The sequence below is a fragment of the Carcharhinus amblyrhynchos genome, chromosome 3, assembly GCF_965287045.1.
Source record: "Carcharhinus amblyrhynchos chromosome 3, sCarAmb.v2.hapA, whole genome shotgun sequence".
NCBI classification, from domain to species: domain Eukaryota; kingdom Metazoa; phylum Chordata; class Chondrichthyes; order Carcharhiniformes; family Carcharhinidae; genus Carcharhinus; species Carcharhinus amblyrhynchos.
Window position 1 is genome coordinate 73,670,798 of NC_137326.1, and position 9,964 is coordinate 73,680,761.

Here is a 9,964-nt window from a genome sequence, read left to right on the forward strand (position 1 = left end):
ACCTGCTGCCCTTGACCTTCTAGATGGATGTGGTTGTGGGTTTGGAAGGTGTTGTCTAAGGATCTTTGGTGAATTTCTGCAGAGCATCTTGTAGATAGTACATTGCAGCTACTGAGCATTGGTGATGGAGGGAGTGGATGTTTGTAGTTGTACTTCCAATAAAGCAGGCTGCTTTATCCAGGAGGGTGCAGCTAAACCCACCCAGGAAGTGGGGAATATTCCATCACACTCCTGGCTTGTGCTTGTAGAGGATGGACAGGCTTTGGGGAGTCAGGAGGTGAATTATTCGCTGCAGTATTCCTAGCCTCTGACCTGCTTTGGAGCCACTGTGTTTATGTGGCGAGTCCAGTTGAGTTTTTGGTCAATGGCAACCCCAAGGACCTTGACAGTGGAGTATTCAGTGATGGTAACACCACCGAATGTCAAGGTGCAGTAATTGGATTATGTGAGGAGTCATGAATCATGCTGAACATTATGTAATCATCAGCAAACATCCCCACACCCTCAATGAACTCTAATAAATTTGTTAAACACGACTTTTGTTTCACAAAACCATGTTGATTATATAATGATTTACAAAATGACATACAACTACTTCCTCAATAATGGAGTATACATTTTCCCAATGGCAGGTGTTAGAGCTTTTCTTTATTGAGAGTATTTATTGACTTGTTCAGTCTGATAGCTCTCCTCCCACACAAATCAGTGTCCTCGTTGTCCCTTATTTATATTTTCTTTTTTAAAATAAAACCAATGAGAGTGGGTGATATGGCACCATACAGACATAACGGGGATAGTTTTCCCATCCTGCCTGCATGTGAATCATAGTGGGTGAGGGCAAACAATGCAAAAGTCCATTGACCTTGGGCAGGATTTTCTCCAGGCTCAGGAGTAGGGTCAAAGTGAGATCCTCCTTCCCCCCATTGTGCTCCCCATCCTGTGACCCATGGCCAGGAGCATCGGGTTGAAGTGCGACCAAAAATCGACCAGCAGCCCTTTACAGTAGCTAAAAAGGGTCTGTCACCTCGGATACTCTCCGTAAATGTCAAACACAGACTCCCCAGAAAATACCAACACCCTGGAAGTCCATAAGCGATCTTAACCTAAAGATGCAAGATACTGCTGCATCAAACACTCTCCATACCCAGTCCCCGATGGGAATGACAGATATTAGACTAACTGGTCTATAGTTTCCTGGTTTCTGTCACGTACCCTTCTTGAATAGCTGAGCTATACCTTCCAATCTGCTCGGACACATTCAGAATCTAGAGAATTTTGGAAGATTATAACCAAATGCATCCATTATCTTCGCAACTACTTTTAAGATCTAAGGATACAGGCCTTCAGATTGATGGGCTTGTCTACCTTCAGTCCATTAACTTTCCTGGGAATTTTTTTCTAGTGATTACAATTGCTTTAATTTCTTTTACTCTTTGCTAATTTTGGAATGTTTCTATGTTTTTTTTGCTGTGAAGACAGATACAAAATACTTGCTCAAACTTCCATGTTGTTACCCACAACAAGCAGTCGTGGTGAAAGAATCACTTCACACCAGTCTCAGAACTGCTGACTGATAAGGAACTCAAACCCCAAAGTGTTGCAGCTGCTTCTATTTATAACACAAACAATGTCACCGGTTGTACTGGCAATTCTCGTAACAAGGTAATTGCCACTCTCTGATTAGTAGTACATTGATACTTGTTTCACATTATTAATTCCCCAGTCTCAGTGTCTAAGGGGGTTCACTGCTGATGGTTCATTTCTCTTTGGGAGTTGCCCTTCTAGTTTTGTCCCTGAGTTTATTTGATTTGCCGAAAAGAAATGTTTTTGCTGGAAGTTGGAGACACCTGCAACTTGTGGTGAGCTGATTTCTGGTTCTGGAGCTGTTTGCTGCAGCTCCTGTTGGAACATTTGCTTTTGCTACTGCTGCTATGGGAGTTGGAGCAATTGCTGTGATTGGAGCTTTCTTCGGGTATCCCTGGAGCTGAACTGCTGTTTAGAGAGGTGGGGGGGGAAATGTACCTACAGGAGGTAGGTACATTGTTCTACACTTATTCTTTTACATACTTGGACAAGCTCTCACTCTTCTACATTTCATGTTACATCTCTCTTAATCTCAATTTCTCTCTCCTTATTTTTCTTTTAGTCATCCTTTGCTGCTTTCTGAAATGTTCCCAATCCTCTGGCCAATCTCTTTGTAACGTTGTATGTCTTTTCCTTCAATATGATACCATACTTTCCTTATTTTGCCATGAATGGTGCAGCCACCTTGTTGAATCTTTATTTTTCAATGAATTATGTACGTGTTGAGAGTTATGAAATACCCCTTTAAATGTCTGCCACAGCTTCTCTACTGTCTTACCTCTTAATCTATTTTCCCATTCCACTTTAACTACCTCTGTCTTCATACCTGTCATGAGTGTGTAGTTGTGATATTGATTTTGTGGAAAAGCTAATCTTTCTTTCAAATGGACACAAGAAGGTGGCTCCCAAAAGTCACCTGACATTTTACAACTGCAGTGTTGTAAAACTTCTAGAATGCTCCAAGTAGACAAATGCGATCATTGGAAATTCCATGCATGTTTGTACAACAGTAAACAGAAACTCGCTGACAATTATTTCCCTGGAGGTATAAATAGCTCTTTCCTGTCACACCACACCAGATAGAATGGGAAGCGATCACGTTCATGGCTGAGATATTTAATAGGTTACTAGTCTTGGGTAAAAGCACGCGATATTATGCCCCAAAGATCTGGGCAACCCAGTATTTACTTCGGAAGCATGATTTGATAGTTTGGATAGCAGCCATTTTGAATTTTAAGCAATACAAAGTCTGGCTGAGAACAATCATTTTGCACAGGGAACCCCAAAGACCATAGGAAGTCAATTCCAATCCAAAGCTCTCAGCTGAACTAACTGTGAGTGGCATGTAAGACCTGAGTTTCTCCCTGCCATGATGTGGATGTGCTGGCGTTGGACTGGGGTAAACACAGCAAAAAGTCTGACAACATCTGGTTTTAGTCCAACAGATTTATTTGATAGTAAATGCACAAACTTTCGGGTTAGTCCCTTCATCAGGTGAATGGAGAGTTCTGGCCTCAGACAGAGCATATAAAGCACGTGCTTTATATGCTCTGTCTGAGGCCAGAACTCTCCATTCACCTGACGAAGGGACTAACCCGAAAGCTTGTGCGTTTACTATCAAATAAATCGGTTGGACTAAAACCAGGTGTTGTCAGACTTTTTACTGTGTTTCTCCCTGCCACCAAGACTCACGGAGGGAGTCATCCAAAAAATGACTGCTGTTCCGCAGGAAAAAGAATCCAGGCAGGCCTTGAGTTGTGCCAGCAGACCTAGTAAAGAAAAGCAACTTTCACTTGATCCCCAAAGTTGCTGTACCTGTTGAGTCCACGTGAAAAAGCAAACACTGACTGCAAAAACTCATCACAGCTGCTAAACACAATCCTTTACTCTAGGTAACCAACACTTTAACTGCAAGCTGTAGGCCTGCAAAGATATCTCAAAGGATTGAACTGAACTTCATCTTTATAAGTAAGCTTTTATCTTTCTCTTTTTAAATTTTGTATCTATGTTTTACTTGATAACTTTATCACTTTTACTTAACTGACTTTCAGCAGTAGTTTTATATAAACTAACCTGTATCTTGTTTAAGAATAAAGCTCGACTGCTGGGCTGTTTTTAAACTGAACCACTCACAAACTAAAAACTTACCTCTTAATCTATTTTCCCATTCCACTTTAACTACCTCTGTCTTCATACTTGTCATGAGTGTGTAGTTGTGATATTGATTTTGTGGAAAAGCTAATCTTTCTTTCAAATGGACACAAGAAGGTGGATCCCAAAAGTCACCTGACATTTTACAACTGCAGTGTTGTAAAACTTCTAGAATGCTCCAAGTAGACAAATGCGATCATTGGAAATTCCATGCATGTTTGTACAACAGTAAACAGAAACTCGCTGACAATTATTTCCCTGGAGGTATACGGAGCCACACACATATGTACATGGACACAAATACATACATACATGCATACACATATACACACCTAGCTCGTGGACCACTTTGAAGAATCCCTTTCACAAGGTCATGACAAAACACTTGTGATTGTTTTTGGTCAATATAAACTGAGTATTACAACCAAAACGTATAAGCTAGCTATGATGCATATAATATTTGCATACAATATTGCAATGCAGGGAATCACATCAGGCAATTTGCAGACAGCAGGGTTTGATGTGATGAAAGCCAGATAGTCTAACTTAGTGATGCTAATTGAGAGATAAACTTTGGTTAAGTCACCATGAGAAGATACAGCTCTTCTTAAAAATACAACAGTAACATGGGATCTTCTACACTCACCCAAAAGAGAAGACTGAGCCTTACCTTAAGGCCTCATCCAGAAAACAGCAACAAGGCAGCACTCTTTTCAGTCCTGCACTGGCAACATCCACCTGGATATTACGTACAAGTCACTGTAGGAAGATATGAACCCATAATCTGATTCAGCAGAGATTGTACTACAAACAAAATCACAGCCGATTCAATCTGCAGAATACAATAGCTGGTGATTTTTATAAAGAATAGGTAAGTTAGTGAATATTATCCAGAGTCGTATCATCAGATACCGGTACCATTATTGAATCACAGAATGTCATATTCAGTGATTATTACAGAACATTGTATTCAGTGATTACTGCAGTCTGTGAATATTAAATTGTACATTAATACAGCCTGGAAACACAACAGATATCAAAATTGGTCAATAATAAAGAATATAACAGCAACTGAGCATTTTACAGTCAGTATTAAGTAAGTATGAATATAGAAGAGGATATGAGATTATCAATTATTGAATATTATCAAACATCAGAAACAGTGAATAGTACAGAATGTTACCCTCAGTAAGCATAATAAAATATCTCAGTGAGAACTATTAACAACAGTGCAGTCAATGATTTTAAAGAATATTGCAGTCAGTGCAGAGAAGGGAACACCACTGTCACTGAGAATTATTGAATAACAGTCATGGAGTATTATAAAAAAGTTAGTGGGACTTAGAGGATATGACAGTCTGTATTGTCATTTATCAATGTTAGTGAGTATTATTGAATGTCAGTCGGACAGTATTTTAGAATATCACCATTGGTGAGAATTATGGAATATCACAGATAGTAAGTACTAGAGACTATCATAGACAATTAATATTATAGAATATCACAGTCAGTGAGTGTTATGAAATCTTTCACTCAGTGAGTATTATAGAATATCACACTTAGTGTGTACTCTAAAATTTCTGAATCAGAAAGTACTCACCAAATATTCAGTCACTGAGGACTGCAACAGTTTACAGTGTGCAGTGTAGAACATCACAGTTAGCATTAAAGACCGACCAGTCAGTGACTATTTTAGCATATCTCAGTCAGTGAGTTTTATTGAATATCAAACAGTGACAGTTAGAAAATATGACAGAGAATGCATGCTATTGAATACTTTTGTCAGTGAGTATTATAACATGACACAGTCAACAAGTTTATAGAATATCAGGGAACTGTTGTCATTCTTCCTCTTGCGAGAGCCAGCAGGAATTCCACCTCTGAATACTGATGCCAAATGAGATCATTGGCTGCCCTTCCTTTGCTGAGCAAACTAACTCAGGAATGGCAAAGTCTGCCACAAGGGCCAAAAATGGAGTTAACTCTTGGTGGTGTGGGATGACCTCTGCTGATGCCTTGTTTGGAGAGCTAACATCTGCTTTGGAGCTTCTGAAACTCCACATCGTGATAGTGATGACTTTCTCTCCACAGCCAGAGTTGCCATTTGCATTGGTCGTCAAATAGAGTTTCCCACTTTTCATGACTGATATTGAGGGTTCTCATATCTCTTTTGACAGTTTCCTTGTATCGGCGGTCCTGATGATTTGCTGCACGGGCTGTCTATCCACAGCGCATATCCTTGGTGATATGAACATCTTCGAACCTGTGCACCTGTCCAAGAACAAGCACACTTGGCATTTTTGCCCTTGAAAGAACTGCTTCATTGATGGCATTGTCTTTTCACGTGATGCTCTGTAGATATCATAGACAGTGGAGATGAAATTTATTGAGCCTACGTTCTTGGCAGATTGTAAGAAGTCTCTCAGCACCAGGTTAAAGTTCAACCAGTTTATTTGATAGTAAACCCACAAACTTTGGTGGTTTGCCCCTTCGTCAGGTGATTTTAACTTGGTGTTGTGAGACTTCTTACTGTGTTTACCCCAGTCCAATGCCGGCATCTCCACATCTTGGCAGATTGTCCAGGATTTGATGCCTCACCGCACCATGCTAAGAATACAGGCCTTGTAGATAAACATCTTGGTCCTACAGCTTGGTTTGTTGTTTTCTATGCCTGCCTGCCTTCATGGGCAATCACTATTTTAGAATATAACACTCAATGAATCTTATAATACCAAATTCAGTGAGTATTATAAACATGAAATATTAGGCATTAATGAAACCACAGCCAGTGAAAACTATAAACCATCACAGACTGTACAGAATGTATTACGTAATATCATAGTCAATTATGGAAGAAAATCATCAGTAAGTATTAAAGAATATCACAGACATGTATTATTATAGAATGTCTCATCCATTGAAAACAAACTAACGTCATAGACATTTAGCATTAGAAACAATGGGAATCACTGACTACAGTAGAGTACAACAATTGGTGAGTTGTAGGGTAACTGATTATCATAGTGAGTATTATAGAGTATAACAGTTGGTGACTTATATGATCGGAGGCCATGAATTTTCAGAAAATTACACTGAGAATAATTGTAAAACAAAGTCAGTGAGAAGCATAGATTTTCAATGCCAGTGAGTATTATCAAATGGTACAGTAGGTGAGTATTGTAGAATATCATAGCCAATATTTTAGTACATCCTTTATTGATTTTTATTGACTATCGGAGAGTAAGATTTATTGAATGATACTGCTGATAAGAATTATTGAATATCACAGCCTTGAGCATTACAGAAAATCATAGCCAATGATTATTCAAGAATGAATTTAGTGTCTATTTCAGAGTATCACAGCCTGTAATTGAAAAACGTACAATGTCACAGTTGGTGAGTGTTATAGAACATCAGTCAATGAAGTTTATAGAATATTAGTCACTGATTAGTCAGAATATCAGCTGACATTAAATGTTATAAAATATCTCAATTAGCATGTATTTAAGGGCAGGATTGTCAGTTCATTACACTGTGTGACGGCACGCGTGAAAAGTATCATTTTACCCGCCTGCCGCAATGGCGTTTTTTGCCGCGTTTTGTCATTCCCATAGTATAACTATGCACACACTGGAAACATACCAGATTGTGGGTGGGCAGCCTCTGATGCATCTGCCCAACTGTCAGCTCACCACTTCCTCACTCTGGGTGCCATATTTAAACAAATCCTGTGCACAGTTTTTTCAATGTCTGCAGCCCAGCCCTGCTACAGAAGAAAATGGATGGCCCAAAAAGGGAAGGAGACAACAGCGCCCAAATTCAATAACGTCTTCCTGGAACAAGGCCCACCATGATGTTCTCTACTTTGTGGTGGCTGTAGGAGGTCCATTAACTTCACCATTCTGGCTTGGGAGGTGGTGATAGAGGCGGTGGTCAGAGTTAATGCGATACAGAAGGTCAGGCACCCAGTGCAGAAAGAGAATGAATGATCTCATCCATGCTGCCAGGGTAAGTCAATCATCTCATTACTCTGAAATCTCACACTCAGCAATCCATCATACATTTGCTGGATCTCATACTCTGCCAGCTTAAGGAGCATCAGCTCTCATTCTCCCATTCATGCATTTATATCTCCATCTGGCCTCTGCAGTTCATGTCCCTGTCCTGTGCATGGCTGCACTCACTACCCACACCCCATCATCCTTCTTATTTGCCCTGGCATATATCGTATTCTCTCCATTTGCCTTTACAAAGGACAAGCTCACATACAATGGAAGAGGTCTCAAATCGGGTGTGAAGTGGCTGAAATCAAGGTCCTTACTCTTTGAGAATCGAGCCATCAATCTGACTAGACAGGATGTGGACCATGCCTGTGGTGACATGAGAATCCTGCACCAGCGCAGCCCTCAGATAACAAGGGTGTGAATTAGTTGCCCTGTTTTAGAGTCACCTGCCAGGCACTAATAATCTTTCCTTTCTCTCATTGGCATCTCTGGAAAGAGCACAAGGGCATCCACAAGCCTTCAGCTCCAGCCTGATGACACCTCGGATGAGCAGGGAGAGGTGCGCACCATAGAAGACCCATCACAGCATTCACCCACAGCCCCCAACATCGTCAGAGATGCAAATCTCAGTGGGACCTAGTTTGAGAGCAAACTTGGGGTCTCCTCCTGGTGTGCACAGTCTGGGCCACAGCAAGCAGAGACTCCTGAGCTCATCGGCATTCAGATGACTGTTGGAGGAGAGGAATTTGCTAAGTCTGAGTCAGGTGATGAGCTTCCGGACTTGGTCCCAAATCTGTTGCGGCAGCTGCAATCGGATCTCGGCTGCACTGCGTAGATTGCAAAATACCATGGAGAAATCTGTTCAACTTCAGTCAGAGGTAATAATGCCAGCTTGCCAGTACACCTAGGTCAACACAAGGCGGTGGCCACCATGAAAATATTAGTCCTGCACTGCAGCAGGAGCAGCACTCCATCGCTGTATTCATTGATGGCACCCATCGGTGGTTACGTAGGAGGGAAACGGGCACATAGATCTCACTCCAGCTGCCCCTCCTTCTCATGGAGTGAGCCAGAGGCCCTCAGGCACCCACAGGGAGATGCACACTCCAGGGCCACGCAGTCAAGTGACTCTGAGACAGTCTACCTGATCCCAATCTCCTCTTCGTTGATCCCACCACCTCTAGCTCCACAGATCGAGGAGGATGCACCTGGCCCTCAGCAGGAGATCCAAAGCAGACAGGGGCCATCCATGTCTCAGCCCTTCTGAGGATGCCCATCGTCAGAGACAACAGGGCATAGCAGTCAACAGGTTAGTTCCACCTCTGCTGTAGATGTCAGGGCAGCACCAAGATATTAGGAAAGGTGAAACAAGTTTGAAGCACAGCAGTGGCGTGGATGCTCACAATATGTGTATCATGCTCGGGAGAGTCCGTTTAGCTGAGTTGGCTGGACATCTGGTTAGTGATGACACCAACAGCACGAGTTCAATTCCTGTACCGGTTGAGATTATTCATGAAGGCTCGCCTTCTCAACCTTGCCCCTCACCAGAGGTGTGATGATCCTCAAGTTAAATCACCACCAGTCAGCTGTCCCTCTCAAAGGGGGAGCATCCTCTGGGACTATGGGAACTTTGCCTACAATGTTCACAAATGTAAATACAATCCCACCCATTTCACATCTCCAGTATCTGCCTCTCTTTTATGATGAGCTGTGTCCCTATTAATCAGGTGTGATACACTGGTCCCTACCCCTGTTTATCACAGATGTCACTATCACGGGCCTCTCATCTACAATGTGCTTCCATATCACCACAGTGTATGGCCCTTTCCCACATCATTCTCAATGTCAGTGATGTCTCAAACCTTAATGCTAAGTGTGATTCTTTCACATCCTTTGCATCATGTCATGTGTATTCTTAGCGTGTAAGGTTGAGACAGGGGTGTTTCCTATCTCATTGGCATTACTGAACAGTGAAGGTGTAGTGTACAGTTAGAAATGTGATTACGTATGGTAAATGGTCATATATTGTGCAGCTCCATGTCCTCTGTCACCCAGCAGGGTTTTTGTGCTATAAGCCGATAGTCCAAGCCAGTGTGTGCTAAGTTCACCAAAATGTGGGAGTACCTTACCAGCTTATGCTGCCGAAGCTCCAGCGCTCCGAACCCCATTACTGCTCTGGTACTTAATCCAATAACCTTGAGCATTTCTCAGCCTGTAACTGTCTA